Source organism: Ursus arctos, unplaced genomic scaffold (genome assembly GCF_023065955.2).
Source record: "Ursus arctos isolate Adak ecotype North America unplaced genomic scaffold, UrsArc2.0 scaffold_2, whole genome shotgun sequence".
Lineage (NCBI taxonomy): Eukaryota > Metazoa > Chordata > Mammalia > Carnivora > Ursidae > Ursus > Ursus arctos.
The window spans coordinates 36,997,905-37,014,637 of NW_026622874.1; the positions used below are offsets into that span (position 1 = coordinate 36,997,905).

General features: G+C 44.1%; 1 long non-coding RNA gene across 3 annotated transcripts in view; it reads right to left on the bottom strand.

The window, feature by feature from the left end:
• Positions 1 to 15,912, bottom strand: part of LOC113242578 (uncharacterized) — a 43,917-nt gene extending 28,005 nt beyond the window's left edge. For all 3 annotated transcript variants that reach the window (XR_008960494.1, XR_008960492.1, XR_008960493.1), the window contains exons 1-4: positions 15,553 to 15,912; positions 15,345 to 15,402; positions 13,645 to 13,835; positions 3,560 to 3,672 (exon numbers count right to left, since the gene is read on the bottom strand). This is a non-coding gene — a long non-coding RNA (uncharacterized LOC113242578). The remainder of the gene's footprint in view (positions 1 to 3,559; positions 3,673 to 13,644; positions 13,836 to 15,344; positions 15,403 to 15,552) is intronic.
• Positions 15,913 to 16,733: the final 821 nt, after the last annotated feature.

Genomic DNA, 16,733 nt, shown 5'->3' on the forward strand with positions numbered 1-16,733 from the left:
CCTATGTGCATGGGGTTGGGGCCCTGGGGTTGGAAGATGGCAGTGGGCTCAGCACGCGCTTTGGGGACAGTAGATAGTAATGGCTAAGGACAAGTAGGAGATGAGGAGGTGACAGGAAATACTCTGTTAGGAGGTAAAGGGAAAGAGGTGAAGAATACAGCTGCATCATTAAGAGAAAGGAATCTTTCCTCGAGGACAAGGAATAATTTACTTTTTTGTAGGGCGGGAAAGCCGATAAAGAAAGAGAGAGACTGAGAGGAAACAGACAACAAATGAGCAAGAATAAATACAACTGGGGGGCTCAAGATTTTAGAGAAGGCAGGTGCTAGGCCGGTTTACTGTTCGGCAGAAATTCCCACCAGTGGAGTTAATTTTCCTGCCCCATCAACTTTTGGGGCACGATTTGCTTTGACCGGTGGAATGTGGAGACAATGACTATGTCCCAGTTCCCAACAGAGGCCTTAAGAGGCCTGGATGGACTTGCTCTCTTTGCACTCCTGAGCTCTGCCGTGAGAACAGCGGGCCCAGGCAGGAGGCCTCATCAGCCTGGGACCTCAAAGAGAGAAGAGCACAGACCTGACCAGACCTGCCGCCTGGAGCCAGGCCCAGCTCAGCCCAGGACCTTGAAAGAGAAATGAAGGCTGAAACAGTAGGCACCAGGATTGCAGGCTTGTTAGCACAGCAAAAGCCAACTGACAGACTGCAGAAAGGAGTCATGTGTCTCGGAAGAGTCCAGGGCCACTGCTTTCTCAGCAACAGGAGGGGAAACCGAGATGGACGAATAGGTGAAAACAGATACGTTTACAAGTGGAAGGAAGGGAAACTGAGGAACTTCTCACCTGACGCTCTTTTCCAGGCTCAGCCCAGCTCAGATGAGGCCGTCTGGGGAGGGCGGTGCAGAACAGCACTGTGGCCTGGAGCGGGGAGCAGCCGAGTAGAAGCGCTGTAGCGGAGAGCAGGAGGGGGGGCCAGACTGGAAGCAGGAGAGGAACGCCCAATGTCATAGGGCGCTCCACTGAGCCCAGGCTCACAAACGCACCAATGCACCAGACAAGAGCACGAGAAGTAAAGGATCCCTCTCCAGATGGCTTCAAAAATGGAGCAGAAGGAAAATGTGGGAGGAAGTTTCCTAAGTTCAAAATTAGAAGCCAAAATGTCAAAGTATCCTTTTTGCTGTGTCAGGGACATATCTCTGAGAGTGAGGTCAACGTCATGGGCCTCCTAATATTGGGCACCATTGATGACAATGAAGAAGAAGAACTTGGCCATAAATGGCAACTTACCCTTCCTCCTTGCTTGTCACTGTCTCTGCTATTGCTCCAAGCCACCTGAGTGTAACTGCCAGCCTGAAAGCAGTACAGCGACAAAAGGACCATGGTCCAGGTCCCCAGGCCTCAAGTTACTGGTAGAACCCATGTCCGACCACTTCCTTACTCTCTCTCTGAACTTCGTGGCAAACTTTCGAGACTTACTGCAAGATCTTTCAAGCTGCTGCTACAGTTTTTATATGAGCATAAGCACCCAGGCAGTCTAGAAATGCCAAAAATTGCTCAACGGCAAGAGTAGTTAAGAAGAAATAAAGATTTCTCATGATACCATATGATGTCTCTAAAAGATATCTCTTTGGTTATCTATCCAGAGAACCTTGTTCTGTTCTTTTCTTTTCTTTCTTCTTTTCTTTTCTTTTCTTTTCTCTTTTCTTTTCTTTTCTTTTCTTTTCTTTTTGGCAAGGTTAGTGTAGCTTGATGGCAAAAACAACAACAACAACAAAAAACAGAAAGCAGATGGGGTGCCTGGGTGGCTTAGTCCGTTAAGTGTCTGACTCTTGATTTCAACTCAGGTCATGATCTTAGGATCGTGAGACTGAGCCCCAAATTGGGCTTTGTGTTCAGTGCAGAGTCTGCTTGAGATTCTGTCTCTCTGTCTCCCTCTGCCCCTCTCCCTGCCCGGGTTCTCCCTGCCCCCTTCTCCCTGTCTTTCAAATAAATAAAAATCTTAAAAACAAACAAATAAATGAACAAAAAACCATAAAGCAGAGCTTGGCCAGAGACCAAGCAGTGTGGTAACTGAGAACATAAACTCTGGGGCCAAGAGCCTGGGTTTGAATCCAGGATCTACCAAACTGTGTAACTTTAAACAAGTTGCTTGATCATTCTGTGATTAATAATAAACCCTATTCCCACACTGTGACATAGTAATCCCTCAATACATCTCATCTCTGCCACTTACCAGCTGTGACCTTGGCAAGTTACTCAATTTCTCTGTGTGTCAATTTTTGCCTCCGTATAATGTGGGTAATAATAGTACCCACTTCATAGGGTTGTTATGAGATGTAAGTGAGTTAATACACACAAAACAAAACAGCGCCTGGTACACAGTAAATGCCACAAAAGTGATAGCTCTTTTTAATCTATGGACAAGCTGGCAATGCACTTATCAAAAAATCTCTGTTATTTTCCCAGTGATCCCAACCATTTCAAACCTAACCTCCTAAGAGAACAAAGAATTTTAGGCCTCTATACCATCCTAAAATGTAACTCACGGATAAAATAACCAATCTATACACATAATTTCAGAAAAGCATACAATGTTCCAATTGTATCATAAAGGGTTTATAACAAAATAAAGTACATTTTAACGTTAAAATGCTGAGCAGCACAACTACTTTAGAAGACATAATGAGTCAGATGCTTGCCCCTACTTAAACTGAGTACGTTTGGATTTAAGAGAATATAAGAAGTGGCACCTGTCTTGCTCAGTTGGTAGAGCTTGCGACTCTTGATCTCAGGGTTATGAGTTCAAGCCCCATGCTGGGTATAGAGCTTACTTGAAAAAAAAAAAAGAGAGAGAGAGCATAAGAAGCCAATCCATACAAGAAACATGTGATGGTGAAGAAGCAGAGATATAGATGACACTAGATAAAATCTAATGTTTGAACAAATGGTAACAGATAAAACTTATTTGTCTATGCTGGGAGAAAGAGAGACATGGGGCACCTCGGTGGCTCAGTCAGTTAAGCGTCTGCCATCAGCTCAGGTCATGACCCTGGAGCCCCAGGATCAAGCCCCATGTCAGTCTCCCAAAAAGAAAGAAAGAAAGAAAGAAAGAAAGAAAGAAAGAAAGAAAGAAAGAAAGGAAGGAAGGAAGAAAGAAAGAAAGAAAGAAAGAAAAAGAAAGAAAGAAAGAAAGAAAGAAAGAAAGAAAGAAAGAAAGAAAGAAAGAAAGAAAGAAAGTCATGATCCTATATAGAGGAGGAAAAGCACACCCAGACAAATTTCAGACCATCCAAGTAGAAATAAGGAGTTAGTAATGATGTTCTTGCAAATGAATAGGACCTAGTTTATAGGTTCAGCACCAAGTAATCACTTCTGTGATTAAGGACATGGTCCAGGTCCCCAGGCCTTAAGTTACCTGTGAACCCGTGTCGGACCACTTCCTTAGTCTCTCTCTGAACTTTGTGGCAAACTTGCAAGACTTACTGCAAGCCGGAGCACGGAAGTGACAAAGTATCGTAGCAAGCATGTGCGTTTTGTGAAATCCCACCCCTATTGAAACTTACATTCAGTGCCTAGAGCTGAAGAATCCTCTGTGTGAGAGTAGCATGGAAAAAGGAAGATGAGAGCCTACAGAAAAGTGGTGTGAGAGACTTCCAGGCACAGTATCACGGAAAGACTGAAAAGAAAAAAAAAGAAGCTACCTCATTATTAAGAAATAATTTCATTATGAAATTTTCACATTACAGGCTTCTTACCATTGGACAACACCCCCCCCCAGAAATGTAATATATAGCATGGCAATAAAATGAAATATTTTAAAACAAGTTATTAATAAAGTCCAATGCAATCCCTAAAATTCATGTGTCTCCACTAATTTAATCATCGGGTTGGAAGAATGCTCGAGGGAGTCACGATTCTGTTGCACATTTGCAGTCAGTTGCCTAGCTTATAAAGAAACTCTCTCAACTAAAGATGTAGTTAGAAACACTGGACTACATTGAGCAGCCAGGATGCACACATGATATTATTCAACGCCGTTAAGAAAATATCTTTATTGGGGTGCCTGGGTGGCACAGCGGTTAAGCATCTGCCTTCGGCTCAGGGCGTGATCCTGGCGTTATGGGATCGAGCCCCACATCAGGCTCCTCCGCTATGAGCCTGCTTCTTCCTCTCCCACTCCCCCTGCTTGTGTTCCCTCTCTCGCTGGCTGTCTCTATCTCTGTCAAATAAATAAATAAAATCTTAAAAAAAAAATGTCTTTATTCACACAAAAAAGTAAATACGTGGGGGTGATGAGTGTGTTCATTGGTTCGATGGGGGGAATATTTTCACAATGTACTTGTATATCAAATCGCCACACTGTACATTTTAAATATCTTACGAATGTATTTGTCGATTATACCTCAGTAAAGCTGGGGGGGAAGAAGAAAATGTCTTATTTCATTTAAGCCTCCCTCTCCATAATAACATAATATTATATTATTGGCCACTGTTGTAATTTTGTGAAACCTTTTGGTATTATTATATATTAAGGTACTACTGGTTTATATTTAGAATGTGTTCAATTCAGTGGGATGTTCAAAAGCATAGTAGACTCTGGAACTTTCCCACAAAGGCCAAGATATGTAATATCCTCAGTCCTTACGCACTACATGCCAGCAGTGCCTTCCCCCATCACTGTGACAACCAAAAATGCCCCTACAAATTTCCAAAATGCCCTCATTGGGAAATGCATCCTTAACCAACTTATTCATTCTGTCACAGGAGAGAGTGGGCGCCTATTCTATGCCAGGAAAGAAATCCAGTTAGCTCTCACTGCACACCAAAATACATAAGTCGAATAGTTGCATGTAAAAATAAAAGGAAATTTTAAAATGAAACAAAAATTTTAGAGAAAAATGTGCATGAAATTTATCTAATCTCAGGAGGGGAATCCTTTCTAAACCCAAAAATCACAAAGGAAATTAACTGATTACAATAAAAGTTTTAAACTTGGGTGCCAAAAAAGAAAAACCAGGGATGCTTGGGTGGCTCAATCAGTTAAGTGTCTGTCTTCGGCTCAGGTCATGACCCCCAGGGTCCTGGGATCGAGTCCCCCATTGGGCTCCTTGCTCAGCGGGGAGCCTGCTTCTCCCTCTGCCTGCCACTCCCCTTGCTTGTGCTCCTTCTCTCTTTCTGACAAATAAATAAATAAAATCTTTAAAAAAAAAGGAAGAAAAAAAGAAAGAAAGAAAGAACGAAAGAGGAAAATACTTGCCATATTTTTTTTCTTTTCTTTTTTAGAGAAAGAGTAAGCAGGGGGAAGGACAGAGAGAGAGAGGGAGAGAATCTCAAGCAGATTCCATGCTCAGTGTGGAGCCCCCCACATGGGGCTCCATCTATGACCCTGAGACAATGACCTGAGCCAAAATCAGGAGTCAGACGCTTAACTAACTGAGCCACCCAGATGCCTCAAGCATTTACCTTTTATTTTTCATTTTTTTTTTTAAGATTTTACGTATTTATTTGACAGAGAGAGAGACAGGCAGCGAGAGAGGGAACACAAGCAGGGGGAGTGGGAGAGGAAGAAGCAGGCTTCCAGTGGAAGAGCCTGATGTGGGGCTTGATGTCAGGACCCCGGGATCATGCCCTGAGCCAAAGGCAGACTCTTAACGACTGAGCCACCCAGGCGCCCCAACATTTACCTTTTAAAAATCAGAGAAAATATATCTTCCAAAAGGAGAACTGAAAGCTATGTATCTATGATATATATATGATATGTATGTGATATCACACATATATATGTGATATATATATAATCCTGGAGGGAAAACGATAAAGTATACTTTTATATCTCTTTCCAGGTTTTCTACAATGTGCATACGGCATTGAAATAATTTGGGAAAAAAACACAAGATGTGATTTTTTTTAAAGATTCTTTCCTGGGGCGACTGGGTGATTCAGTCAGTTAAGTGCCCAACTCTTGACCTAATGCAGGTCTTGATCTCAGGGTCATGAGTTCAAGCCCCGCACTGGGCTCAAAAAAGATCCCCCGACTCTGGGGGAGGGGGGGTTATCTGATTCCTATAGCCTCTCACTTGAGCCTCATTGTCCAAGATCCAGGAAACTATTTTCACATTTTCTTTTATAATTGGAACTTTTATCACCAAAAACATTCCTGAATTGTTACTGGTTTAGTAGCCAGTAAAATGCGATCAGATTTATGTAGTGCAAAATGAGGAACCCACCCAAAAATTATTTATAGACTCAAGTGGTAAATAGCTTCCCTACTTACTAAGGTAGGAGGAGCTGAAGTTTTATATCTTTCTGGTGAAACAGAAGAGTGACGACATGGGAGCTTCATTCAGAGCCCTCGCGAGAGCTACAGATAACAGTGGAAAGTCAAATGCTCTCAGCACCAAGACTGGCACGTGGGGGTACTCAGCACCTCTTGGCTCCCCTCCTGTCTCTTTCACATCTAACATATGCGGGCTGTAAACCCTGGGAGAAGAGACACAGATGAAAATTCTTGAGTAGTGACAATTCAAAATTCATGGGACAAGCAGGGGGTTTGGGAACGAGATCCTGACATTATAGAATTATGTGCTGACAAAGTGTATCCCTCAAGGGGGTCTTCTCTGCCTTGAATGGCCCAAGCCACTAGCTTCCTCCAGGCAGGCAAACTCCCACTCGTCTTTCCGTTCTCATACTTCCTCACATATGATGCCCACAGTATCAGCCAGCTTTCACGCTGTTGTGCTGCACTAATAAACAATTTCAAAAATCCTAATGGGGGCGCCTGGGTGGCTCGGTCGTTGGGCGTCTGCCTTTGGCTCAGGGCATGATCCCAGGGTCCTGGGATCAAGCCCCGCATCGGGCTCCCCACTCAGCAGGAAGCCTGCTTCTTCTCTCCCACTCCCCCTGCTTGTGTTCCCTCTCTCACTGTCTCCCTCTGTCAAATAAATACATAAAATCTTAAAAAAAAAAAAAAAAATCCTAATGGCTTACAACAACAAAGACTTTTTAGGGACTCTAATTCAGACTTCTATCCGAATCTGTGTCTTATGAGTTGCATTCTAATCTTGCCCAAGTAAATGTTGGTTTGCTTTAAAAAGAAAAAAAAAGGCTTATTTTTTTTCTCATGTTATATGCATGTCATCTTCAGTTTTGGTCCATGTACCTTCTTCTTTCTGGGAACCTGGTTGAAGAGACGCTGGCTAAGACACCAACCTTAACGTTCCTGAACACACGTCAAGAGACTTAGCTGCCACTACAAGTAATAACTCACTTGCTTTTTCATGCATTCATTCCATAACCATTTATGGAGTGCTCCACTGTAAGTCCAACATTGTGCTACGTGCTAGGAATTCAGACATGGGGAAGGTATAGTGCCTCCCTTCAAGGAGCTCAGAGTCTAGTGAAAGTAACAGGTGAATAAATGAATAGTGATGGTGTATGAATAAGGTTTTGGTTTGGTTGTAAGCAACAGAGGCACAAAATAGTGACTTAAGACAAGCTGACTTCTTTTTCAGGGATAGTCCAAGGCTGGTTGGGCAATTCAACTCCGTGAAGTCCTCACGACCCGGGCTTCTTCAAATTCCCCACTCTGCATGCCTAGGATGTGGCCCATATCCTCGTGCTCCAAGATGGCACCTGGGGCTGCAGGGTGCTCCAAGCAGCAGGACGAAAGAAGGAACAAAGCAAAGGGAGGAGATGTCTTTTTTTTTTTAAATCAGATTTCTGTTTACATTCCATTGGCCGGAGGACGATCACACAGCCACAACTTATGGGAGCACAGGGAAGGAAGGGGCATATCTTTTTTAGATACTTTTATGTAAAAGTAAAATTCCATACCAAAGCTTTTGTCCATAAGACAAACATAGTTTTAAGCTTTTGTAAGTTTGTCATTTTCTAGCTAAGAAAATTTAAAGCAGAGAATGGCTACCCAGTTACTGAATAGTCAACTTAAAATTAGAAATACTAGTATTTTTCATTATACCATGTTGTTTCTCAATCCCTTATTTTAACAAAGTAAATACATGATGGTATATACCATATACATTAAAAACCATAAATTTTTGATGTAATAATGGAATGGGAAACATGCTATTTTCCCAAGAGAGAAGGAAACTAGATATGTTCCAAGTCCAATTCCTAAATAGATAAATCCAATGAATGAATGAATGAATGAATTCAAACAACATGCATTGTTCATCTCCTCTATTTAAAGAACACAGCACTGTGGGAAATAGAGGAGTAAGAAAAAAATCATTGTCCTCATGAGCATTAAAAATAAAGAAATAATATAAATAATTTAAAGAGAGTATATTATACACACCACATACTACCTGAATTCAAAGGAGGGAGATCACAATGGGTTGAAGGCATAGGAGGTTTTGGAGAGAAAGTAGTGCTTGCCCTGGGCCATTTAGGAAGGAAGGCAAGGAGAGGGTCATTTTGATAATGGCACCAAGAAACGCTCAACAGAAATAGAAGAGAACCCCTGGCAACCTAGCTTCATTCATCCTGGGACCATTTTTTCCCACCTGTACACCACATCAAGCCATAATTCTTTGTCTACCGAAAACATCAATCCCTTTTGTACATTCATTAAGAATAATTTATTCATTATTATAAAATGCTTTTAATTTTTTATTACTTAGTTAATAATAAACATGAATCACCAACAATGAGATAAGTATTCTCAAGAAACAGCCTAGATAAAGAGACAGTATTCAAGTACTTATATATTTTTAAATTATCCAATAAAAATCCAAGATGTTTATTATTCATGTTCACAATCCGACAGCTTGATAATGTACCAGAGGCCAATAGCTCCCATTCTTCTAGATCCTAAAAGCAAGTGCCAGAGTAGAAATCACAGGCAGGCTTATTCCCTCGGCACCCTGCCTATCACAGCTTATGAAAGCGCTAGTACGGGAATATTCTGTTTTAAAGCTATAGATACAAAGAGTGACATGCAATGTGATGTTGTAATCCCCTCCAGTGCATCTAGGAACTGATCTGATCGGCCTTCCTTGTGTTTCATGAGATAAACATCATCATCTGACTTAAAAATGACTCCTTGAATCCTAAATAAATTAATCTTGGTTATTCCCCTTAAGAACATATACTGGTGAGCATATAAACAAAGACAGGATTTGCTGAATTATTATTTATAGCCACGGGCAAAAGAGCCATGCTCTCACCACTTTCAGAAGTTCATACTGTTTTATTTTGTAATATTCCTGGTTTATCAGTGTGCCTGGGTGGCTCAGTCGGTTCGGCGTCCTACTCTTGATTTTGGCTCAGGTCATGATCTCAGAGTTGTGATGAGATCGAGCCCCACGTCGGGCTCCATGCTGGACATGGAGCCTGCTTAAGATTCTCTCCCTCTCCCTCTGTCCCTCCCCACCTCTTAAAAAAAGGTTTCTCTCCTCCAGTAGCCAGAGAGCCTCAACCGTAGACCTGAATTAGCTAAATCAGACACCACTCACTGTATTTCCAACCAAGTGAGACAAATGAACTCTGTTCACTCAGCTGGACCTCCAACTATAGCTCCCCTTGCTCTGTCCTTTTCCACGGATTGCTTTGCCCCCTCAGTGGGATAAGACCAGAGAACGTGCAGCGGCAGTTACAAAGTTCCAAGTCCCACAAGTAAATGACACTGTAGGAGACTCATTTGCTGATCCTCCCAAAACGCAAGTCACAGATCAGAAGAATCTACTTTCACAGATGCCCACAGTAGTTACACACTCACCTCCAAGCTCTGTTGTCAGGCTAACCCCACGGCAAAGGAAAGCACCTGGAAATTGCTCAAAATGCCACATGCATTTACAAAATAAATAAATATGATCATCTTCAAAACAACAGTATTATAAATTTAATTTCTAACCATTAAATTAACATTGTTTGGTCAGTACGATGCCTCTAAACCATTATCAGGTTCATGTGCAAGACAGAAGAGAACACATTGGCCATCGATGTTTCAAATTTTACCATAGGCTAGTCTAAGACAGACCCTCCAGAATTTCTTTTCTTTTCTTTTTTTTTTTTAAGATTTTATTTATTCATTTGACAGAGAGACAGAGAGAGAGAAAGAGCACAAGTAGAGGGTGCGGGAGAGGGAGAAGAATGTTCTCCGCCGAGCAGGGAGCATGATGCTGGGCTGGATCCCAGGACCCCGGGATCATGACCTGAGTCAAAGGCAGACGATTAACCGACTGAGCTCCAGTGCCTCCAGAAGTTCTGAACTCCCTAGTCAGGTTACTAACAACTATCACTTGTAGGCCTGTTATTCTTCAGCTAAAAATGTCCTCCAAGCTGGATAAACTGGAAGACAGCTAAATCTTTTCAATATTTACCTGCAATGACTGTTTATTCCTTTCAAAAATTATATTGAATGTGGTTGCTTTGCAAAGAGGCAGTGAAAGGACATTCCAGAACAACTGAGCCATAAAGACACCAACACAACAAATACTTGGTATCACGACATGGTCTGCCATATACAAATTAAGCTACTGAGTCCTCAATACACAGTAAAACAGATAGAAAGGGATGCTAACTACAGCAGAAAATGTAAATATATTGCCTTAAAGGGAGATCAAGAGAGATCAAGTTGGGAAATGGTGTGTCTATACGTGAAACCAGTCTAATACCATCAATTAGTAAAACAGCATTTAATGAAATGAACAAAAGCAATTTAATATCAATAATTAAAACCTAGATAGCCTATATCACAATCTTTAAAATCAACAACTCATCTCCTGGTATATATTAACCAATGGCTTTTCTCATTTGGACTTTGCCAAATTAAAAAAAAGAATCAGAGGGGTGCCTGGGTGGCTCAGTCGTTAAGCGTCCGCCTTCGGCTCAGGGCGTGATCCCGGCGTTCTGGGATCGAGCCCTGCATTGGGCTCCTCCGCTGGGAGCCTGCTTCTTCCTCTCCCACTCCCCCTGCTTGTGTTCCCTCTCTCGCTGGCTATCTCTCTCTCTGTCAAATAAATAAATAAAATCTTTAAAAATAAAAAAATAAAAATAAAAAATAATTGGAAAATTACAACTGTACTTATAAAGCCTTTTCTCTGCCGGAACTGCAACCCCCCACCCCATTCAGCTGGCCGCTCACACCCCCTGGCCCGTGAGCACCACGACACCACCAAGGCCAGCAGGTTTGACCTCCTGCACGCCATATTTCGTCTAACAGCAGAGGCCATTGATTATTGGGTGCACCACTGTCTTGTGTGCCTCTAAGAAACAACACTTCCACCAAATCTAAGCCTTATCACAATTTCAGAGACGAAAATATGACACATATACATTTAGAATTGGTGTAACATTGGTAGGTGGTGAATCTTAGTTCCTTGTGATCCCAATGTCACCACCCTAGTCCAGACCCCCTTCTATCTCACCTGGACACATCTACCTCGTCTCCTTTATTCTTGACCCCTCCAATCCAGTCTCCACTGTCAGAGTGGCAATTTTTGCAATACAAATCTGATCACACAATGCAAATCTGATTATTCTTGGCTCCAAAATTTTCAATGACTTCCCCGTACCCTCAGCATTGAGATCTAGCTCCTTCAGGGAGCCTGACTCCTATCATCTCTCCAGCCTCCTCTCCAGCAGTTCTCAGTCAATTTCTCACCTCCAACTGTATCTGACCCCTCTCAGTTCTGCAAACATCATGCTCTCACCCACCCCTCAAGCTCCATACTCTCTACTCCGTCTGTGAGCTCACATGCCCTCTTTTCACCTGCTTATCTGCCTTGTCCATCTTGTCTGTAAAAACCCTGCTTGACCACTCTCCCCTGAGAACAGATCCCCTCCCATATGCTTCTGTACTCTGCAATACCCCTGCATAGCCTTTTGTGTACCTGGAATGATTTACTCAATTATTAGCTTAATTATGTGCCTTTCCGACTTTAAGTTCTATGACACCAGGATTCATTTGAATCAGAACTGATTTTCCAGTGTCAGGCACAGTATTTGGTCCATGTTTGTTGACTGACCAAAAAAAATCTTAGATGATGGCTAATGTGGTTCTCCCAGGCATTGTTTGGCAGAAAGTAGTTTTTAATGCAAAATGGTAATAGGTGCTATAGGGTAGAGGTTCTCAAAGGGTGCCCTGGGCACACAGTAAGCATTTGATAAATGGCATGATGTTACTGCTGATTATAATGACAATGACAAAGGTGACAATAATGTAAGAAATAACATGTTGTATCTATTCGAAAGGACTCACTTTTTAAAATACTCCACGATTGAGCTCTTTGCAGTTTTTATTCAGACAGATGTCTAAGAGTGACCTCCCATAACCATACTAGTCATTGATTCTAAAATCCCAGGACAGGAAAACCATCCCAGGACTAGTTTAAAAGGCTGGTGATCAACAACCATCATTGACAACAAATGCTGTCAGTGAAGTATATTCTCTCTTCAGTTATAAGGATAAAAATTTATTATTTGCAAATGTAACAGAACAGTAATATTTGCTGTGTCTTTTATTTATTTTATTTTTTAAAAGATTTTATTTATTTATTTGACAGAGAGAGAGATAGCCAGCAAGAGAGGGAACACAAGCAGGGGGAGTGGGAGAGGAAGAAGCAGGCTCCCAGCGGAGCAGGGAGCCCGATGCAGGGCTCGATCCCAGGACCCCGGGATCAGGCCCTGAGCCGAAGGCAGACACTTAACGACTGAGTCACCCAGGTGCCCCTTGCTGTGTCTTTTAAATTCTAAATCATAAAAAGCATAGAACATAAGCTACTAGAAAGAAATTTCTTTTCTCATTTGCCAACTCCAATGATATCTGCTCGTTTGCAACAGAACAGGTGTTCCCCAGGTAAACATTCCCAGGGCACACAGTGTAACTGTTTCATATCAGAGAGTCCCCAGCTGACCATCATGTTCCTAGCCCATTACGTGGAATTTGCAATGAATTTTCCCACAGACATTAAATTCTAAGACCTGGTCTTGGTAATTCATACCAATTGTACTGTGGTATGCTATGACACACTGTGGATTAATGGGCTTTATGTACTATGATATGATGTGAAACATTGTGGATTAAATGGGCTTTATGAGTTCACTTTAGAACCTGGACACATTGTCTAATACCATTTCTCTGAGAAAATAGGTTCCAGGGCACAGGAAGCCCCAAAGCAATGAAAACACGCCCTCCTCACTCTCTCACTGTCCCATCCTTTTGTCATCACCCCTTTGGCCACAGCCCAGAGGGAGTAGCATCCCAGCAGCCCCCTGGGTGCCCTTTGGAACATCAGTCCCCACCCAGAGCCCAGGCAGCCACCATGTCCTACCTTTCACCTCTCACACGTTACCAAAACGTTAATAAAACTGCTCTTCACCCTCATCCGACCCTGGGAAACCTCATCTTGTTCCTGGTACCCCCACCACCTGTTCCCTTCACTCAGCGTCAGACCTGGCTCCATCATTTACGGCTCCTTTAGACCATCTCTGAAAGGAAAATATCCTTCCCAAACCCTCCTTTCACTGTCCCCCCTCCACAGTTTTGTTCAGGCTGCTGTTGCCTTCTCTCCTGGGTCTCTCTCTTTCCAAGCCATCCTTCCAGGGAGTCTATCCTCCCAGATCCTACCACACTTCTGACACCTCCTAGAACAGTCTACCTGGCCAGCTCCTCACCTGCACTCACCTCCTTCTGCCTTGGATTTCTTTTCTTTTTTTCTTTTCTTTTCTTTTCTTTTCTTTTCTTTTCTTTTCTTTTCTCTTCTCTTCTCTTCTCTCCTCTCCTCTCCTCTCCTCTTTTCTTTTCTTCTTTCTCCTCCTCCTCCTCCTCCTCCTCCTCCTCCTCCTCCTTCTTCTTCTTCTTCTTCTTCTAATTTTCTTTATGTTTTAGAGGGTAGGGGCAGAAGGAAAGGGAAAGCGAGAATCTTAAGCAGGCTTCATGCCCAGCACGGATCAGGAGGCAAGCCTTGATCTCACAACCCTAAGATCATGACCTGAGCTGAAATCAAGAGTAGGAGGCTTTGAGATGCTGGGGTGGCTCAGTTGGTGAAGCGTCTGCCTTTGGCTCAGGTCATGATCCCAGGGTCCTGGGATAGTCTGCCATCCCACTCCTTGCTCTACAGGGAGCCTGCTTCTCTCTCTGCCTGCAGCTCCCCCTGCTTGTGCTCGACCTGTCTCTCCTTTCTGTAAAAAAAAAAAAAAAAAAAAGTAGGAGCCTTAACCCACTGAGCCACCCATGTGCCCCCTGCCTTGGGTTTTTAATCCTTATTCCCTGTCTTTTCATCTTTCTTTTGGAGTTCCTTGAGGACAGACCAGCTTCTTTATGGTGTCTGGATCCCTGCATCCTCCCCTCTCACCACCCCCAACACACCCCCATAGCGCAGGGCTCACTATAATGTGTGAGAATGCAATAGGAGTTAGGGGTGCAGTGTCTCCCTCAGGCTAAAAAGAGGCAGAAGCACATTATGAAACAATATCTGGGATCAGTAAGAAAAAAAAAAGTGAAATAGTGTCAATGGGAAAAGAAATTGAGGTGTAAACAGCAGAAGAGTAAGACAGAAATCTAACAGTTCTCTTCCAGAACCATCAGCGCATGAACCCGGACGAGAAAACGCTCCATTTTGGTATCTGCAGGAAATAATATCAGACAATGATTCTGCCCTCAGGAGGTGCTATGCCTCCGTGTAAAGGGCTTCTCAAACATGCCCCTTCATTCTCATGGCCACCTTATTATCTTCATTTTACATAGGAGGAAACTGAGGCATCCGCAGTCAATTAACTGGACTAGGGTCACACAGTCAGCAGGGCAGAGCTAGGATTTGAACCTTTTTCCCATCCAAACTCAGCGACTAATTCAACTACCTGTTTACTACAGTTTTGACAGCATATTTGCAGGCTGTGGGGCAGAAGTCACCACCCACTGGGAGATAAAGAATTCATTCCTTCGACTCCTTGAGCCCCCGCCCCTGCCTGGCTCCGGGTGAGCGGCCTCAAGTCTTCCAGCAAACCCAGGAGCTAGGTATGGACGGAAACTGAGCCGGGGGAAATAACCCGCTCAAAGTCACACGGCCCAAGGTTTCCAAGGCAGGCTGCTGAGGCTCCGGACCCACGCTTCAGGGCACCGACGGCCACAGGCTCCCCGCGAGGTCCCCGCCAGAGAGACTGAGTCTGAAGGCCCCTCCGCAGTCAGCCTGCGGGGGGCGGAGGGGGGGCGGAGAACCCTTCCCCACCTGCAGCGCCGTGAGAACACCACCTCCCTCACCAGGTGGTGGAAAGGATGACACCGTATAAAGAATTCAGTGCCTCCAACACCAGAAACAGTCAAGGACAGCCATCAGAGGCAGCCCTTCCCTCTGTCAAGTCTGTGCCATTTTACTTATCACTTACGGGGGATCAGCCTTGTTCCTCTTTAAAATAGATGGTTTTCTCTGCGATCCACGCAAGTCTGCAAAATGCGAAGAAAGGAACACAGTGAGATGAAGGAAAAAGAATTTCCCTTCTCTCTATTGATCACCCTTGTTCCCCAAACACTTTCTCGAGAAATGATTTAAAACTCAAAATGACACCACAATGCATTATAAATAAAAAAGCGTACCAAACAAATAACGAAGTCCCAGCCCTCGGGAGTTTGCAAGTAGGCTATGTTAATATTTGCAAAGTGCCCCGAGTGCCTTAGCGTCTAATTAACATCTTGGGTTTGTTTTCTCAAATTCCAGCCCATTGTTTCCCCTGTGAGCGCAATCCGAAGCCTTTGCCCCTAATGCGCTACGGCCTGCATCTTCCTGCCAATAAAACCGCTGAAACCACCAGAGGTTGAAACAATTAATATTAGATGAAACCCCTCCGCGCCGCGGTTCCGGGGCCCGCGCAGCCCCGCGCCCTCCCGGCCGCAGGGTCCCCGCGGCGCCGGCCCTGGAGGGAGCCCCGGAGCCGCCGCGCCCCGCTGGCTCCGCTGGGCGGGTTAGCTCCCCCTGGGGGGCGAGCTCTCGCGAAAGGAAAACCGAAAATGATCAGATGCTTATCTGACACGCGGTTGCCTGGGAAGAATCGCGTTCATACTGCAGAAATCCATTAGGTACATGGTGCTGCCGGCACTGCTATCTGTAGCGTGACTTTTATTTACACATTTAAAGCATTACTATCCTGACGATGGCACCTGTTAGAGAGGTTACGATGTCTCCAAAGGAAGTTCTGGATTTCCCTCCTGTGGTGCTCTAGAAACCCATCACCAGCAAATCCCCCTCCCCTTGTTTCAGACCCAGGCTCGCGGAGAAAGAGGAAGGTGTTGGAGGTGGGTCTCCAGGGTCGTTCCCAGCACCAGACTCTGGCCTTCTGCACCCGGCAGATGTTAAGACCAGCCGCCCATCACCCATGCGGAGTCGGAATTAGAACTTCCGTTTCCTTTGTATTATTACCCTCACCAGAAAGAATTCCTACATTTAGGCACACTTAGTGTTCTCGCTTTTTGGTCGATGATCTTATTATGGACGCTCATTAAAAAGCCCCAAATCAGAGACTTGCTGGACGTCTCCTGAACTTATCCGGCTGGAACCGCAGAGCAAAAAGCAAGTGAGAAGGGGCTGTTTTCTTCCAGCACTCAGACCTAGCCCCGGCTGCAGAGTGGAGAGGTTGTAGATCTGGCCTTGCCTGGAACAAGGGCTCGCTGCTCGTAGACGACTGGATTGGATGCTGCAAGCCAACACCAGTGTGGTGGGGGCGGCGGGGGGCGGGGGGGGGGGGAGTTAATACGTTGCCAGTTCTTGTGGCACACTCTGG